This window comes from Limanda limanda, chromosome 9 (assembly GCF_963576545.1).
Source record: "Limanda limanda chromosome 9, fLimLim1.1, whole genome shotgun sequence".
Taxonomy (NCBI): Eukaryota; Metazoa; Chordata; class Actinopteri; order Pleuronectiformes; family Pleuronectidae; genus Limanda; species Limanda limanda.
The window spans coordinates 2,225,246-2,244,090 of record NC_083644.1 but is presented as its reverse complement, the minus strand read 5'-3'; positions in this window follow the sequence as shown (position 1 = coordinate 2,244,090).

Below are 18,845 nucleotides of genomic sequence, written 5' to 3'. Positions count from 1 at the left end.
TAAGACCATTGTCACTACAGACAGTTTGATCGGAGCTGATCTGCTTGTCACCCTGTGGCGTGAGTGTGTGTGTGTGTGTGTGTGTGTGTGTGTGTGTGTGTGTGTGTGTGTGTGTGTGTGTGTGTGTGTGTGTGTGTGTGTTTGTGTGTTTGTGTGTGTGTGTGTGTCTCACAGACGATAATTCAACCCTGGTGATTTTAATCAGAGCTCAGTTTGTGCTGTTTGCATGTGCTCTGTGTATGTGTTTGTGTGTGTGTGTGTGTGTGTCTGCGTTGTCTATGTCTATGTCTGTGCTGTGTGTGTGCTCTGTGTGTGTGTGTGTGTGTGTAGGATATCGGTGTCGTGGTCAAATATTGGCCGTGGAAACCACAGCAGGTCAATATCCGTGGATCCGGCTGATCGGCTCTTTGTCTCAGGAACTTTTAATCTGTTTCTACATGATTGTTTTGTTCTTTATCCTCAAACTGAAGCCGGAGCCGGAGGCCGAGTCCTGCTCGTGGACTTCAGTCGGTGTCACATGACTTCCTCTTCTTCTCTCTCTGCTCCAATCTGAGTCTCCGGCAGCTCCCCCCCCCCCCCACCCCTAAGCTGAGCAGAGTGCTCCTCCTGATCCCGTGGAAGCTGTTTGAAGAGTTCTCGTGTGTCTGGCCGCTCTGACTGACAGCCGAGGGTCCGCCGGCCCCCCCCGGCCTGAACCCCCCCCCCGGCCTGAATCCCCCGGCTTTGGGCCCCTGCAGCCGGCTCTCATCCAGGCCTGATCCCACCGAGGAGCTGCAGCTCCGTCACCGTGGAGCTGACGGTGCTTCTCATCCCAGGGATGTCCAACGTGCTTTCACACCGGCTGACCAAACCCCCCCCCACCCCCCACCCTTGCTTTCCGGCGCCCGGGCCAATTGGAGTGCCACAAGCGAATGTGTGTGTGTCTGTGTGTTTGTGTGTGTGTGTGTGTGTGTGTTGATTCCAATTGTTCACACGGCCAAGAAGGTTTTCAGTTCTGTCGGTGAATTAACAGAAAGAGTAGGATCACAGATTTGAGTTACATTTGGTGGAACATTTTTCCAAAGGAGGACTGATGATCAGCTGGTGACCTGGATAGCGCCACCTTATGGCCATTTACTCGTCACCTTTCCAGAACTCAACTTTTCTGGCATGTTCATCTTATTATGAGAAGCTCCTCAACAGGCACTGGCCTTTTTATACATTTAATTATGGCCCGAGCACCGAATGGTGAGGGGCCCTATTGAAACTGTAAGGATTTGTATTATTTCCCTTTGGGGGAGTTTTTCAGATGCTCAAAAAGTTATGAAACTTTGCAGGAAATTCAAGGTCTACGGATATTTTAGTATTCTGGAATAATTTGAATTGGGCGTGGCAAAATGGCTCAACAGCGCCCCCTGGAACGCAGCCCCTAGGTTTCCCTTTGACCGATCTTCACAAAAATCATCGCCTACGTGTATCATGACCAGACAAACAAAAAAGTCTCAAGGGGCATTATGAAAATGTATTCCTCCTCATCCACTGACCTCAACTATGTCAAACTGTATCAAATGGGTCTCAAGACATTCATAATGAAGACATAAGTTTACTGTGACTTTTCGTCAAACGCCATATTAATGGCGTGGCATCAAAGTTCATCAACTCGCTGTGAAACACGAAATTGCTGTAACTTCCGTGTTCATGGTTCCATCTCACTCAAACTACATGTGTGTGTTAACATCCCCCCCTGAAGATATTAATATGGTTTTAAGAAATGGGCGTGGCAAAATAAGTGACTAGCGCCCCCTAAAGGGCAGCCCCGGCACCACATTTGGCCGACATGTACAAAAATCGACAGGGACATGTGTATTTTCATAACAAACAAATATGTTTTTTGGATACATATGCTAGGCCAAACAGGAAGCCCACCATTTTGGATTTGGTGGCCATTTTCAGCTTTTTCAGGGCCTAGACCAGGGGTGTCCAAACTACTCCAGAGTAGGAGTGTACCTGGATCACAGTGCAGGTGTTCTGTCCTTCTACAGCGTCTCTGACACCATGACTCTCCTCCACAGAGTCCAGACCACATTCACTCAGACTCTCTATGCTGGAGTTTGGCTTTATTATTCTGGAGCCACAGCTGAGTTCTGTAAACTCAAATAGACTTGAGTCATTAAAAGCAGTGATTTTGATTCTGTGTGTAAATCTCTAACTTCTTTTGTCTCCATGTTTGTTGATCAAAGTTCGTCGTGATGACGTTTCTGCTCCGCACAGAGATCAGCTGTCAACCAAACACTGACCTTCCTCTATCACACATATTTAGTTCTCACTTTGTAAAAACAGAAATCTATAATTACACTGACATGAATGTGTTTGAAAGAACCCGAGCACCGAGCGGTGGGAGGCCCTATTGTATCGTATTGTATATTGGTCTATGTCCCTCAAACTACCAAGTGTAGCCAGCCCCCCCCCTCCCCTGCCCTCCACCCCCCCACAGACATCCAGATGGTTTTAAGGAATGGGCCTGGCAAAATAACTGACTAGCGCCCCCTAGAGGGCAGCCCCGGCACTACGATTTGCCGACATCTACAAAAATATATAGGGACATATGTCTTTTCATAAAAAACAAATAAGACTCCTGGATAGACATGCTAGACCAAACAGGAAGCCCGCCATTTTGACTCCAATGGCTATTTTGGCCATTTTCCACATTTGTAATTTGACGAACTCATAGGGCTTTCATCAGAACAACTTCAACTTCTGGGAATGTGAAGCGTTTACCGTTGCCACAGAGAGGAAAACGCATCCAACGCGGAGACGTGCACTTGGTCATCGTTCGCTCTCTCCCCAGACCGCCACAGGCTTCAATGTGCGGGTGCTCGGGTCCGCAAGTGCTACAACGTAGCCCTAGTTTATATTATATTTTACAAAAACAGGTATTAAGACCCTTTTTCCAGGTGTTGTAAATTTTTTCACTTCACAAGTTTATTTTCAGACACAACATCATTGTTTATCACCATTATCTGACGTCAGCTAATCCAAATCAAGAACAAGAAAATTAAGGTGTATAAAATTAACATGTATATTATAACAAGAACTAAACATCACCCGAAGCTACAAAATCTGTATTTTTCACTTTCTTGGATATTTTTGAGAACTTTTTTTTGTGTGTCTTGTGGTTTATTTACATCTGGAAAAAGCTGCGGCTGTTTAGTCTTTTAATTAACTCTCTGCTCTGAGGAGCAACTCAAATGAACTAAATTCCATTTGCCTCCTAAACTACGTTCACGAATCAAAACCTTTGATAAACGTAGCTTCGTGGAATTTGGATGAACCGGTTATTTGCAGATTATTGAGAGGAAATGTCCAAGGTTCATTATTGGGACAACCAGGGGATCATTAGTGAGACAGACGGGACATTGACTGGGTCAGGAAGTGGCTGGAGTGTGTAGACACAGAAGTGTCATTGATAAAACCTCCTCCAGTCCCAGACGAGGAAGGAAGCAGCAGGAGGGAGACGCTATGGATCCAGTATTGGGACCGGAGTCCAGCCACTGCCTGCCATTGATCAGGATCCCGATCAATCAGGGAACCATCGAGCAGCCTGCTCCAGAAATAGAGTGAGAGAGCACCTGAGAGCAAGCGAGACCAGGGTCAGCCCGGAGTCACAGCTGACCGGCCGGAGACACCGTCCCCCGGCCCAACGTCCTCAGGCAGGAAGTGGACCAGAGCCTTAACCCCAGAGATGTGTTTCAAAATGGAGTTTACAGGTTTATTCTACTCGACCTATGACCCTCAAACCTCATTGACATGTTTCCTCGTTCATGGGTCAAATCCTCGTCCCTGGAGCCACAGATCTTTCAGCTTAATGCACCAGGTTGAAGCAGCTCAACCGTGAGACGGAGGGAAACCTGAGCTGGGAACCATTAGAGAATGTTTGAGGGACAGCAAGATCAGGACAAGGGCTCAGAGGATAATTTAAAGCAACTTAAGTGGATTTTTTCTATTGATTTTAGATGTTTCCTAGAACGTTATCAGACGTGAAATGTCTCAGAAATTGGGTCCAGGCATTTTCAAAGCATCCACACTCTGGAATCTCCTCATCTTCCCAAGTTGATGTCTTCATCTTCTACGTGTCCGGCTCCACTTCTTCATCCTGAGATATTTGTGTTTGTCCAGTTTCACTTCCATCATGTTCAGGGTTTTATTTTTAAATACCTCATATCCATTCCTCCAAATCGAATATAAAATACTTAAAAAGTTGAGTTAATACGTTAAACTTTTAAAACTCACATGAACCAAAGAAACCGGTCCATATAGAGAAATATATTCTTCAGTTTGTAGCTCAGACTTCTCCACCGGAGAGATAAAGAGAAGCTTTAACTGAGACACCTACAAATTCCTGAACATACCTGTGTTGCACCCGGGAGAATAAAACTCTCTCCTGAAATGAAATATCACTTTAAGCTGCTGTTTTGGAGCCAGTGAGCCACTGGTGCAGCCAAACTGGAGTAAATCTTCCTGGGTTTGTGTGTTAAAGCCTCTGAGAGAGAGAGGAGGAGGATGAAGAGGAGGAGGAGGAAGAGGAGGAGGAGGAGGAGGAGGGCAGAGTGAGGCCGGCGGTGAGACGCTCGGTCCTGCCCATGGGAGATAAGTGTCTCACCCGTCACCCTCACACAGCACACCCTGAGTATATGTACGGCATGTATATGATATGGAGATGCACAAACACACACAGGATCCAGATTAACTGCTGCAAGAGGTTTACACAGGCCTCACATCCTGAGCCCAACACACACACACACACACACACACACACACACACACACACACACACACACACACGTGAACACATCCAAAGATAGCGTTTAATGCTGGGCGGACAGCGAGCATCCGGCGGTGGCTGTGTGGAGAATCGGCCTGACTAAGCTCTGAATTTACATGGCTAAGCAAAGTTGTTAACCCTGGGAGGCCGGGCCAGAGAGGGAGCTAATGGGATTTCTCTGTTAATGAAATTTATGAAAGAGAGTGAAAGAAAGGGAGCGGAGACGGGATGGAGAGATAGAGGAAGTGTAGTGGAGGAGGGAAGACGAGGGGAAGGCCTCGTGCTGCAGAGTGAGATTCACATTCTTCCATACTTGATGTTGAATGGACGTGATTATATTAAAATGAAAATAAAAACACAGGTTGAAATCTGCACATGAATCTTTGATTAACTTCACATCATCTTCAGAGATCTGGACAAAACAAAGTTTAAAGGCAGATTCATTCGTTTCAGTTCCTTCACACTGAAGGAACGTTTCCTTCGCTGCCTTTTTGTTTCTCCAGACATTTTCTGGATCTTCTCCTTCTTGTTAATATAACAATACGACACAAATCTCCTGATGTGTTCTTCACATGTAAAAGACAAACTCAGCAAAATGTCTGCACCCAAGTCACGAGATCTGAATAAAAGAATCACATGAGATTATCAAAAAACATGCGGCTGAAGCTCCAGTTCAGGTCACTTCTTTATAAAGACACATTTCAAAACTCATTTTGACCTTTGACCTTCAGTTTCTGTTTTATACGGAGTCACATTCCCATTTTATACATTTGTAAAACTCTCAACAGAAACATGTCGTGGTTAAAAGATTTAATCCGAGCAACTTTTTAACAAACACACACAATTTAGTTAAACCTGTGTGTGATGACTCCTCTCCCTCCAGGTCTCCTTCCCCCGGTCGGCCCCCAGTGAGTGGGCAGGAGATTGTGATGATCGGAGAGGAAGCAGGGGCAATTGTGTGTGTGTGTGTGTGTGTGTGTGTGTGTGTGTGTGTGTGTGTTATTGTGTGTGTGTGTGTGCGTGCTGATGGAGGAGGAAATTACCCCCGAGTCTGCAGCTTCTCCTGTGTAAACACACACACTCTTGGTTTCTCTGGGTTTGGTTTTGCTGTTTTAGTTTGATGCTGAGGCAGATTTCTTCATGAGCCCCCCCGCCCCCCCCCCCCCCCCCCTCACCCTCTCATCACCACACACACCCATCACCCCTTCGCACCTCTCTCGCCCTCTCTCGCCCGGCACAGTCAGCATCGCCGTGGCGACGCCAATCGATGCTGCGCGCCCCGCTGAGCGTGTCCGCACGAGGCCGGGAGGAGGGCGCCTCCGCTGGGGATTCTGGGAAATCTGATTTATGATGCCCGCAGTGTTGCTGACCAGTAACTTCTGCTCCCTCTCTCGTACTCTTTCTCCCTTTGTCTCTCCATCTGTCTCCCCCCTCTCTCGCTCTCCGCTCGCCGTGACTTACCTGTTTAACTCTCACTTCCCGCTCGTTGGCGTTCCATGAAGATGAGCGAGAAGCATCTGAAGGAACCAGAGAGAAAGGAGTTCACGTTGGGAACCTGGGCGAGAGGGAGCGACCTGGGGATGAGAGGAGGGGGAGGGGGGGGGGGTGTTAGGGAGGAAGAGGGGGAGATAAAGATGTGCAGAAAGAAAAGATGATTCCATTTCATAGGGATCTGCTCGCAGGAGGACGGGATGTAGGAGGATTTTCACGGCTGCTTTGCTGCTCAGCCGCTCTCATCTGCTGGCGTCTCTGCCCTGGTTCTCCTGGTTCTCCTGGTTCTCCTGGTTCTCGTGGTTCTCCTGGTTCTCCTGGTTCTCCTGGTTCTCGTGGTTCTCCTGGTTCTCCTGGTTCTCCTGGTTCTCCTGGTTCTCCCCTGGTCCTCCTGGTTCTCCTGGTTCTCCTGGTTCTCCCCTGGTTCTCCTGGTTCTCCCCTGGTTCTCCCCTGGTTCTCCTGGTTCTCCTGGTTCTCCTGGTTCTCCTGGTTCTCCCCTGGTTCTCCTGGTCACCACCAATCATCTGCAGGGAGGAGCATCAGGAGGAACATGTGGAGGTCAGATGAAACTTCCCAGTCACAGCTCCAATTAGACAATCTCCTTTCCCCATTTAAACTTGCATCAAAGTGCATTGTGGGTGATGGGATCCCAGTCAGTGTTTGATCACCTGAGCCACCAACCACAGTGTTGCTCACGATCCAATCAAGTTCCAATCCTCCTGTTTGTCCTGATGATGATGCAGCCTTTTACCTTTTGCTATATTAAATACCACAAAATACACAGTAAAAATACCAATACCAAAAACAACCTTTACAGTTACATACTGCAATTTGCAAGGCATTGTGGGTAAAGCGTGTGATGCAATACGTCATTTACAGTAACTTACAGTGACGGGAACAATCAAGTTAAGACATCAGCGGTGTCTCACAGGCGATGATTGTTCCCTCGGCCTGTTTATGATTCATATTCATGAGACTTTGTACCAAATAATCTGGAGACACTGATTTTTACTTTTCATTTGTTTTGTTGGTTAAACTTTTGATCTCCAATCATATGAGTTTTATTTATGGTTCATTAGAACAATTAACAGAAATGTGTTTGAGAGATGAGTTTCATCGATGAACCGACAGTCGCCAGACGATGTGTGTGAACTCTTCAAAGACGAGAATGGAGGAGCACTTTATTTTAATCATTGTACAAATTAATTTAGTCAAAGGCTAAGTTTGAGTTTGAGCCACACAAAGAAAAAACATGAAGTTTGGGACTAACCTCCTCTGAAGTGTCTTAGAACCACTGGTCCTAACAGAGATCAGCGCTTTGATCTGATTGGACAAACCACTTCCCGAATTGGTTAAAACACATTATTCCCAGTCTGTGCACGTGACTCTAATTTGTTTTTCAGTTTAAATTCAGTGTAAATCTTCCAAATTCCAAAACACCAGCCTCTGCAGACAGGAAGTGCTCCCATCATCTGCTGAGTGACAGGGTGAGTGTGTGATTGGGTGTTGGGGGCAGCAGGGGGTCTCCCAGCAGGGGGGGTCCCAGCAGGGGGGGGTCCCAGCCCCTCCTCAGGACGCTCACTCACTCCGTCTCCTCCACTTCACCAACACAGTAAATTAGAAAGTTAACGCACTGATGGGGCGGAAGATTACCTTGCTGCTGTTGTCTCAGTGTGTGTGTGTGTGTGTCTGTGTGTGTGTCTGTGTGTGTGTGTGTGTGTGTGTCTGTGTGTGTGTGTCAGCAGTAAACGCAGCTCCCCAAACAGCAGGGGGTGTGCATTATACTAATGTGTGATTAAACACATCCATGCATGTGATTGGTTGATTTATCTGCTCTGACAGTTGTAACTGGTTGGTTTTATGGATCAATCATGAGGCGCTGGAGGGGGCGGGGCGACTGGAAGGGGGCGGGGCAGTTGGACGGGGGCGGGGCACCTGGTACATGCATGTTAGCAAAGATAAGTCTTATTATTGTGATTCTTCACCGAGTCAGAGATTTAAGAATCAAGGGGAAATATCAACAGACCTAGTTTAATCTCACTGTGTGTTTCTTTTCTACAGTTTAACACAACCAGCATTTCATTAATATTTATTTATTATATCCAGGTCATATAGTTTGTTTTTAATATAATTTAACGACTAAATGGTAAAAAACGAACATGTTGTCCAGAGGGAGGAGCAGAAACACAAGAGAAAACTTTCTCTCTTTTCTAACTCTTCTTCACGAAGCTGCTGCTTTCAGGACTTTTCACACGAGACACGTTTTTTAATCCAACAAATTCACATTTAATTAAATAAATTATTTTTAATTCACTTAATATTTTCATCTGGTCAAGTTTCCACATTTCATGGACACGTCTCACACTTCAGATCATGTTGAGGCAGCATAAGTAGGAAAATAACTTCCTCTTCTATCAAATCTCATCTAAAGTTCAATTTATTTCATATATTTATCTTCAGCTGTTGATTATTAGTTCTTTAAAAGGACGTGAGCTTTTAAGAAAGTTCCTAAAGTCTTCTACTAAACGTGACTGCTTGTGTTTGTGTGAAATTATTCTAAAAGCATGTAAACATTTCACTGTGAGATATATAACTCAGGTTATGGTTTGTATCACCGGTCCGATCCTGTTGGTTCCTGCTGTGTAAACTGTGATCGGCCTCCGTGATGAAGAATCCTTTAATGGTCTCCCTCCCTGTGAGTTGTAACTCTATAATCACTGATAAAGGAAGATGTATATTTAATACCTCATCTCGCGGTGCTGATGATGTGGCATGTTTTGAAACACTGGTTTCATAACTATATCAATACCTCATCTCTTTTTCATGCCATTGATGGTCATCTCCCTCCAGAGGAAACATCCGGCCCGGAGGCGAGCAGAAGCACTTAGCTCGGCTTATTTCAAAACCACGATTCAAATCTGCTGCTTGGCTTTATTAGGACATCACCACTCATCAAGACCACACGGTCATAAAGCACTGGAGTGTGCACGGGCGGCTTTATGTGGCGGTTTGTGGTCGACTACCTGCGGCGCCCGGGGGGGGGGGGGGTTTCACAGGGCGTGAAGTCGAGTGGGATCTGATCCAGGATCCAGCGTCGGCGGGTTGTGTTCCTCTCGTGTTTATTGAATCTGCCGAAGGGGAAAGTTTGTTTTCACAGGATCCGCTGTGAGGCTAAGCAGTTGTGACATCTCCACTACCCACAATCCCCTGCGGGAGGAGCTGGCTGTTAGCGGTATTTCCCCGGTGGCGGCCCGGGCCCGGGCTTTACGACGTGTTACAGCAATTAGATCTCAATTAGCTGAGGAGTAAACACACAACACACAGTTGTTAGCAGATGTTAGAGAAAAGGTCCAAGTGTCTCCGGGGTCTTGTTTGAACCTCAGGGTCCCGTGTGGGTGTCCTGGGGTCCCGAGGGCGGGATTCAATCACACAGACACACACACACACAGACACACACGCACACGCACACACACACACACACACGCACACACGTGGGAACAGGCCGGAAACAACAGGGACAACAAACACACACATTGAAACCATGGGGATGCGTTCAGGCGTCCAGGTCTTCTTAAAGAAACTGTCTGAGTTTATATCTCCTTCCTCCCTCTTTTCTTTTCTCTCCTCTTCCTCCACTTTCCTCATCTCCCTTCTTCCTCTCACCTCCTCTCCCTCCTCATCTCCTCCTCCCTATGTCCTCCTCACCTCACCTTCTCTCCATCCGTATCATCTCAAACTTACTTTTCAACTATAAGATATGTTTCAACCACTCTTAGTTATTTTTCCACAACATCCCTTATCTCCCTTTCTCTCTTTGTGGCCGGACCTCTTCTTCTTTGTTTCTCCTCCTCCTCCTGCAGTCTCTCCTCTCTCCTTTCCTTCTCCTCACCTCATCTTCTCCTCTTCTGTTTTTTATCTCACCCTTTCTTCCAATCCTGCCCTCTTCTTCCCTTTTGTGACCTTGACTAACCTTTCTCTTTATTATTCTCTTCCTTTCTCTCCACACCCGCTCTTCCATCCTCTCTCTTACTCCTCTTCACCTCTACTCTCCATCCTTTATTCCTCTCCTCTCCTCCTTTCCTCTCCATTCTCTCCTATCCTCACCTCCCCTCTCCTCTCCTCCTAATAAGCAGTTTTATACATTAACGTGTGTTTTCTCACTCACCTGGTACAGAGGCCCGGAATCACAGAAGAGAAAAAGTGTGTCGACTGTTGCGTTGCAGTTTCTTTATTTGTTAAAATAGTGTAGCTGAACATAGTAGATGATGTGTGTTTTTTAAAGAAATCTTCATTTGAAGTTTTTACTCTCTCCTCCTTTTCTCTCCTCCTCTCCATCTCTCCTCTCTCCTCCTCTCCTCCTCTCCTCACCTCCTCTCCTCCTCTCCTCCTCTCCTCCTCTCTCCTCTCCATCTCTCCTCTCTCCTCTCTCCTCTCTCCTCTCTCCTCTCTCCTCTCTCCTCTCTCCTCTCTCCTCTCTCCTCTCTCCTCTCGTCCTCTCGTCCTCTCGTCCTCTCGTCCTCTCGTCCTCTCCTCTCTCCTCTCTCCTCTCTCCTCTCTCTTCTCTTCTCTCCTCTCTCCTCTCTCCTCTCTCCTCTCTCCTCATCTCCTACTCACCTCCTCTCCATCTCTCCTCCTCCATCTCTCCTCTCTCCTCTCTCCTCTCTCCTCACCTCCTCTCTCCTCTCTCCTCTCTCCTCACCTCCTCCCCTCCTCCCCTCCTCCCCTCCTCCTCTCCATCTTTCATCTCTCCTCTCCTCCTCTCCTCTCCTCTCATCCCCTCCTCTCCTCTCTCCTCCTCTCCTCTCCTCACCTCCTCTCCATCTCTCCTCCTCTCCTCCTCTCCTCCTCTCCTCCTCCTCTTTCCTCTCCTCTCTCCTCTCCTCTCTCGTCCTCTCGTCCTCTCGTCCTCTCGTCCTCTCTCCTCACCTCCTCTCCTCCTCTCCCCTCTCCTCTCTCCTCTCTCCTCTCTCCTCTCTCCTCTCTCCTCTCTCCTCTCTCCTCTCTCCTACTCACCTCCTCTCCATCTCTCCTCTCCTCTCCTCTCCTCCCTCCTCCTCCCTCCTCCTCCCCTCCTCTCTCCTCCTCTCCTCTCTCCTCTCTCCTCTCTCCTCATCTCCTCCCCTCCTCTCTCCTCCTCTCCTCCTCTCCTCTCCTCCTCTCCTCCTCTCATCTCTCCTCATCTCCTACTCACCTCCTCTACATCTCTCCTCTCTCCTCTCTCCTCTCTCCTCTTTCCTCTCTCCTCTCTCCTCTCTCCTCTCTCCTCTCTCCTCTCTCCTCTCTCCTCTCTCCTCTCTCCTCTCTCCTCTCTCCTCTCTCCTCTCTCCTCTCTCCTCTCTCCTCTCTCCTCTCCCCTCTCCTCTCCTTCTCTCTCCTCTCTCCTCTCTCCTCTCTCCTCTCCTCTCTCCTTCCCTCCTCACCTCCTCTCCTCTCCTCCTCTCCTCTCTCCTCCTCTCCTCTCCTCCTCTCCTCCCCCCTCCTCCCCTCCTCTCTCCTCCTCTCTCCTCCTCTCCTCCTCACCGGGTCCTGGTGCTTGTCGCGGGTGATAATCCGTGTCACGGCGGCTGATTGGGGATTAGGAGCAGCAGTTTATTCACGGCAGGAGAATGATACAGCTCTTAGAGGCAGCGGCTCCTGCAGCAGCAGCTCTCTGCTGAATTAGCAACATGTTTGAATGAGATAAAAGAGACGGCTTACCCCACCGCACTCCAGCACCTAATCCCTATACAGCTGTGAAATGAGCCGGGCAGACACACACACTCACACACACACACACACACACACACACACACAGGCCGTCTCTCGTCCTCCCTCTCACACACAGTTTATACTGCACCTGCACACACACACACACACACACACACATACACACACACACACACACACACACACACACACACACACACACACACACACACACACACACACACACACACACACACACACACACCCTAATTCCAAGCTGGAAAGCCCTCAGAGAGCACATACCTTCACCAAAGATCCACAATCCTCTGAGTGTGTTGCTGCAATAATAGAAAATGTCCAGCAGGATCCAGAAGTGCATCAACACACCCACACACACACACACACACACACACACCCACACACACACACACACACACACACGCAGTCATAGACAATTATGTCGATTAGCAGGAACATTTTTTCTTTATTTCTGTGAGTGAATATTAGCATTTTCCAGGTGAGTCATGTTGCTGCTTCACATGGAACAGGCCCAGTGTGACGTCTGCGTGTTAAAGCTCATTAATGAGACTTTATGTCACGTATGGAAGGAAATTATCTGGAATATCAACCAGAAACTATTTAATAATTTAAATATGTCTTCACCAATTTAGTTGTTGGATTAAAAGTCCTGAATAAAACCTGATATAAAATAGAAAACTGCTCCACTAACGTCTTCATGTGAGTGTTTCTTCCCACTGCAGGTCTCTGTGAGCAGTTATGCAACGAGGGCTCTCAGCAGACGACTGGACCTTTAAACAAGGCAGAGAGTCGACTAATTCAAATGTCACACTCCCCCTGTTAGCACAATCTCTTAATTGCCTCTCTAATTCACCCATCACCAATTATTTGAGTCACAAAGATCCAGATTTATGTTGTCGTGAAAAAAATTGTATCGTCATAGCTGCAGATTTGAGATTTATTTCCAGTGGACAGCGGATTTGTCGTTTGTTATTTCCCACATGTGATTAAGCTCTAAATTTAGCCTCCGTCTCCCCAACACACAACAATGAGAGAACAACCCGGAGACAAAGTGTGGTCCACTTTGTTAATGGTTTTGGCCAGAAGGGATGGGCCATCTCCACCAATAAGCCCGGCCGTATATCTCACTTCATTTGACGAGCGTCGTGTCAGCAAAATAAGGCAGGGAAATAATAATGTGTGGCTATCTACATATGGAGAAGTAATGAAGGCGAGAGGGATGGAGAGGACGGAGGAGAAGCGAGCGGAAGGAGGAGAATTACAGCTTATATGAGAAAGTGGAGGATTTGCAGTCGTTTCTCTAAAACAGCGACGAAGGTGATTCACCCCAAAAACAGCAGAGGAAGCATTTTATTCTTATCAGGGAAACAGGAAACAGTGACATCTCCTGCTCTCGTGTTTAATTTGCACCATCTCCGAGCATCGGCCTCTAATGAACCTGGCTCGGCTGCAGGTTTTTATTTTTACCCGGGCGTGCGTGGAGTTGCCGTACATGTCGTCATATTAATAAACCCTGAAAGTCACCAGACACCTGCAGGAGACGCAGAACTCCCCAGGGTTTGTTTTAGTTTGTTCCCTCTGAAACAAGGAGGTGCAGAGGTTGAGTTGAGAAGAGAGATCCTCCCGGGTTGCAGCAGCGTTTCATCAGAAAGTGTGAGATGAGATCCTGACCTGAGCTGCTGCTGCTGAGGCCCACGTGAAAAACATCTGGTGGATTTGTTCATGATAAACAGCTTCAACATGTTTTAAATCCAAATAGAAACACTGCTCTCTGTGAATCAGAGGATGTGACTCTGTGAAATCTGCACGTTGACTGGTTGGTTTGGTCCACTAACATGGAGGAGACAGGGTTTATGAGCGTTACCACAGCCAGCCACCAGGGGCAGCCAAGTCAAGATGATGCATATGTTTGACATCGTGGAGTTGAAGCACCGGCGTGTTCCCCCCCGCTCGTCTCCGGCTCAGAGGCCACGTCAGTGTCACCTCTGTGTGCCGCCGCCGCCTCCGTCATCTTTGGTTACCAGCGGATAAGCACTTTTCCCCTGATTGGTTTAGCCAGTGTCTCTTAATATCATATTGATGATAATTTCTCTGTAATGCGCCATTTGCACTAATTGTGATGCAGGGAGTGAGTAATGGCTTGTGACTGCAGCCGCTCCCCAGCCACTCCTCAACACTTAATCTCCTGATTGTCCCAGAGAGACGAAACGTGACAAGATCGCCATAAACAACCTGCTTCCCCTCCGCATAGACACACACACGCACACACACACACACACACACACACACACACACACACACACACACACACACACACACACACACACACCAACACACACAGCCCCTTCCTCCACTCCTGACCTCTGTGCCACCCTGCATCTCCCTCTCTCCTCCTCTTCTTCCACCTCCTTTCTCTATTTGAATGAATCCCTTATTTATTTATCCTTTTTATTACTGCTCCTTCTCTTTGAAACACCTTCGACAGCTCATCAGTGTATTTATCAGAAAGTGTCGTGTCTTTCAAGCCGCAGTGTCTTGTCGAAGTCGGTGTTTGAAGAGAGGAGACGCAGACCCAGAACTTGCAGTATAACAGAATTTAATACACAGAAGTTTCACAGGTCAGACGGATACCATGGTTATACCCGGAGACATCACCAGCCAATAGTGAAAGTCTGACTTGCCTCTTGCAAGACAACGAGTTTTATTTGTGGAGGTGGGACCCCATGGGGAGGTGGGTCCCCCAACACTAGAGATAACATGACATCCAAAACCGGGCCTTTTACTTAAATAAGAACATGTTTAGTATCTTGTACTGCAAGCCTTCATTTTACAGTTCAAAAGAGTATTCTCTGGGGGAGAGAGCTAACGAATAACACCTGGGATACTGTTCAAAAGAGTCAGAGAATTTGAGAGTCAAGATGTTAACATGTCATTATGTTTTATAACTATGCTAGATAGATCTATTAGCTAAGCTAAATATACTACAGAAGTTTTGCTGCCCTGGTGAACTTTACAGCTGCGTTCACATCTGCATTAAAGTGTGAGGATGCAAATCTCTGAGTCAGTGTCTCTGGACGTTTTCTGGATCTTTTCTTGCAGCCTCGTAGGAAAACGTCCTGAAGCTTCCCAGAGAGCGAGTGGACGTGTGGATGAGGTTTCTAACTCGTGATGGACGTGAAACTGGAAGAACTCAAATATCTCAGGACGAAGAAGAGGAGCCGGACACGTAGAAGATGAAGACGTCAACTTGGAAACACGAGGAGATTCCAGAGGACACTGATCTTTCCACAGCAGAGTTTATACGTCATGTCCGGCCTCCACCGTGTCGACCTCTGCCTCGTGTGTGTGAAAATAAATTAATCTTAATTCTTTGTCAAATACGTAACCAGATATACACGTCTTCACATGTAGACACGTATAACTAGATATATATGCTAATACCAGTTAAGCAAATGAGATTATACAATTGGCCACAACAGTTTAACCTCTGAACAGTGAATCACTGCGTGTCTGGGCTCCATATGCAAACCGTTTACACACGAGTGCAACATTTGAATTCCCTCTTTATTCAAACCTTTCCTCACGCCTCTGAATCCTCGTCTCACTCGTCTCACTCACGCGTGACGGCGGACCGGCTGATTTCCTCCTCTTCTCCGGAGCTTTGGGTGTGAAATCGATGTCGTTGCTCATCTCCAGCTCCACAGGAGGCAGGACATCAACACACCTCCACAGAGCCAGGCCACAGGAGCACGGAATCATGCTGATAATCATGGGAATCTCATATATAAATGAAACTGATGTTTATGTCTTTGCAAGGAGAAGGAATCAGATGTTTGGAAGATGGAGAAGCTTCCTCTGGATCGTTTCCTCCTCCTCCTCCTCCTCCTCCTCCTCCTCCTCCTCCCTTCGTCTGGAAGGAGGATGAGCCGCTGGTTGGGGGTGTAAAATGAAGGAGCAAAGGGTTGAGTCAGGCACTGTGAACCCCAGGGGAGGTGCAGAGCCTCGGACCTGATTCCCAGGCGATCTCATTGTTCCCGCCCGGCTGTAATTTAGGAGGAAAGCGGCGTCAAAGCGCTCATAAATCCTCCGTGTGCCCAAAGCGTCCCAATCTCAATCTGTCAGCGAGACACTGGTCAGCCGGTAAATACCCACCGCCTGCTCCTCTCTATGCGATCACACACACACACACACACACACAGTTGTGTTTGTGTGCATGTATATCTACTTTTCTAGTTCTACATGAGGAAGCGGCTGCTGCTGAGGAGGCGGTTTTGCAAGATGAGTGCTAAATGCACAGATGTGCAAACACACTCGCACAGCACAGTGTGGAACATATGCACCGGCTCCTGTGCAGGCATTGTTCTCTGCTGCTCTCTCTGCAGCTGACAGCCGGGAATAAAGAAGATTAAGGAGCATAATGAGTCAAGAGCAGTTCATATTAGAACAGCTGCTGATTGTAAAATCACAAACAGACGGTCACACGTCACTGATTCGTGGCCGCAGCGTTAAAAGAAAACACTCGCAAGTGAAATTACTGATTAAAATGTTTATAATTCAATTATTTGTGTGGAAAACGTTGATCACAATTGTAGGATTTTCATGCATTTATGTTGAAAAGGAGGATGAGAGAAGGAAAGGTCCTGGTTTGAACTCAGCACACAAGTTTGCATGTTTTTCCCGTGTCTGTGTTGGTTTTCAAGGTTCAAGGTTAACTGGAGACTCTAAATTGACCGTAAAGTGTGAATGTTCAGGTTCAAGTCCTTTTAATCCATATCCTGGCAGTGCACCGTATTTTAAAAGCAAATCATATGTTTATTTTGTGGAATCTGAGCGACTATAATAACTGGAGTTAAATAAAAACACCTCAGAACTGTACACTGGCTCAGTAACGTGAACAGAACAAAATCAACCGGGAAGAATCTTTAAAGGTTTCAGGAACTTATTCATTCTTCTTCTTCCTCCTCCAGAGCTTCTCAACATTTCTGCTGCAAAGGAGACGAGAGGTCATGTTAGTTCAGACCAGGTTACAATGAGACAACCACACACACACACACACACAGACACACACACACACACACACACCTATTGTCTTACAGTCTCTTATTCTAACCTTGGGGTCTTCCTCCCTGATATTTAATTTAATCAACTTACACATAAACAAATGAACACACACACACACATGTCCACAGTCAGATGTGCATAGAGACGTCTTCATGCCGATCAATAACCTTCATAGATTGTCAATTACGCTCCGGACGGGGAATGAATGGGATTTGCATATATAGAGCTGCGTCTACTCATGCGCTCACACGGCGTCGACAAACTGCTGCCCTCAGCATGCTGACCAGCCTGGGGGGGGTGGGGGGTGGGGGGGGGGGGCAGACACCTGAGATGTAAATTCATACAAAACAGTGAAGCATCAGTTCGTTTTAATCAGCCTCACTGTGACCTGAGTGTTGTCGATAAGGATCAAAAGAGGAGGATGTTTGTAAGTGATTTAGTTTCCTGGAAAATTCATCATTCATCACTTCAGCACAACACAACACAAAGGCAGGAACACAACCTGGACTACACAACTGTACAAGACACAGATGCAGTGGTTTGTGTCCTGTTCGCTTTTTTTTTTTTTTTTTTACATAATATTTGTATATTGAGAGGAAACTGATCTTTGCACCTCAACTTTTAATGAATTAAAATTGAAATCATGATCTATTTTGATCTTTAAGTTTCACTAAAAATAATTATGTTAATTAAATGGTGCCGAGGTCATTTGGAAATATTCGACTTCCTGTAAAGTGTTTAGTTTTGTTATTGCTCAGTGAGAACAAACTTCAACAGACACAGTAGAGCAGATACTTTATGTGACACATGAACCTAAAACACAATTTTCAGGGAAAATCAACAATTTAACGTTTTATTTTGAAAGTCTCTGATTATCTGAGCTCAGCAGGTTGATGGGGTCGAAGGTCAAAAAGCCATTAATTATAATACTGTTGTAACAACTGTCTGAAAAGGATCTTTACAAAGTGGACGAACAAATCAGTCACAGCAAAAACCCTCTATAATTATTAAGGAGACATTAAAGGTTAATGTCATTTTTCTTGTTTTTAGCAGAGCTGAACTTTGGGAGTTGAAGGTTTGACCCGTTGCTGGAGACGTGTGTGTCTTCAGCCAGGGGACAGAACAGGTCTAAGCAGCTGGACAGATGTGGACCTGCACATCAGGTGAGTGTGAGTGAGACCAGATGTTTTCTTAACCTTTATTAACCAACAGATTTAGAACAAAAGAAAACGACACAAAACTAGTTCAACACTTTACACTTAACATCCTGTAACTCCACTCTCATATGCAGATTTCCTTTTTACCATCATTCCCTCTACTGTCTGTTTTAGATTCTGTGAGTGTGTGTGGGTTCATGTGTGTGTCTGTGTGTGTGTGTCTGTGCGTGTGTGTGTGTGTGTGTGTGTGTGTGCATGTGCGTGCAGTAGTGTGAGTATGTATTTCTGTGTACCTGAGTCACTACAGTGGCATCAGGGGCCAATTAGCGAGGTGGATTATGTTTCTGAACTCTGCTCCTCAGGGAACCGAACCACACTGTGAGGAGAGAGGTGGGGGGGGGGGGCTGGTGATGTGTGTGTGTGTGTGTGTGTGTGTGTGTGTGTGAGTGTGTGTGTGTGTGTGTGCGTGTGTGCATGCTCGCTCGCCGCATGAAGCCACACAAATGACACCGGGACCAGTTCATTTTACCAATACTGTATGAGCTGTCATCACAGCGGTGCATGTGAGTGACGGTTGTGATACGTGTGTGTGTGATAGTGTGTGTGTCTG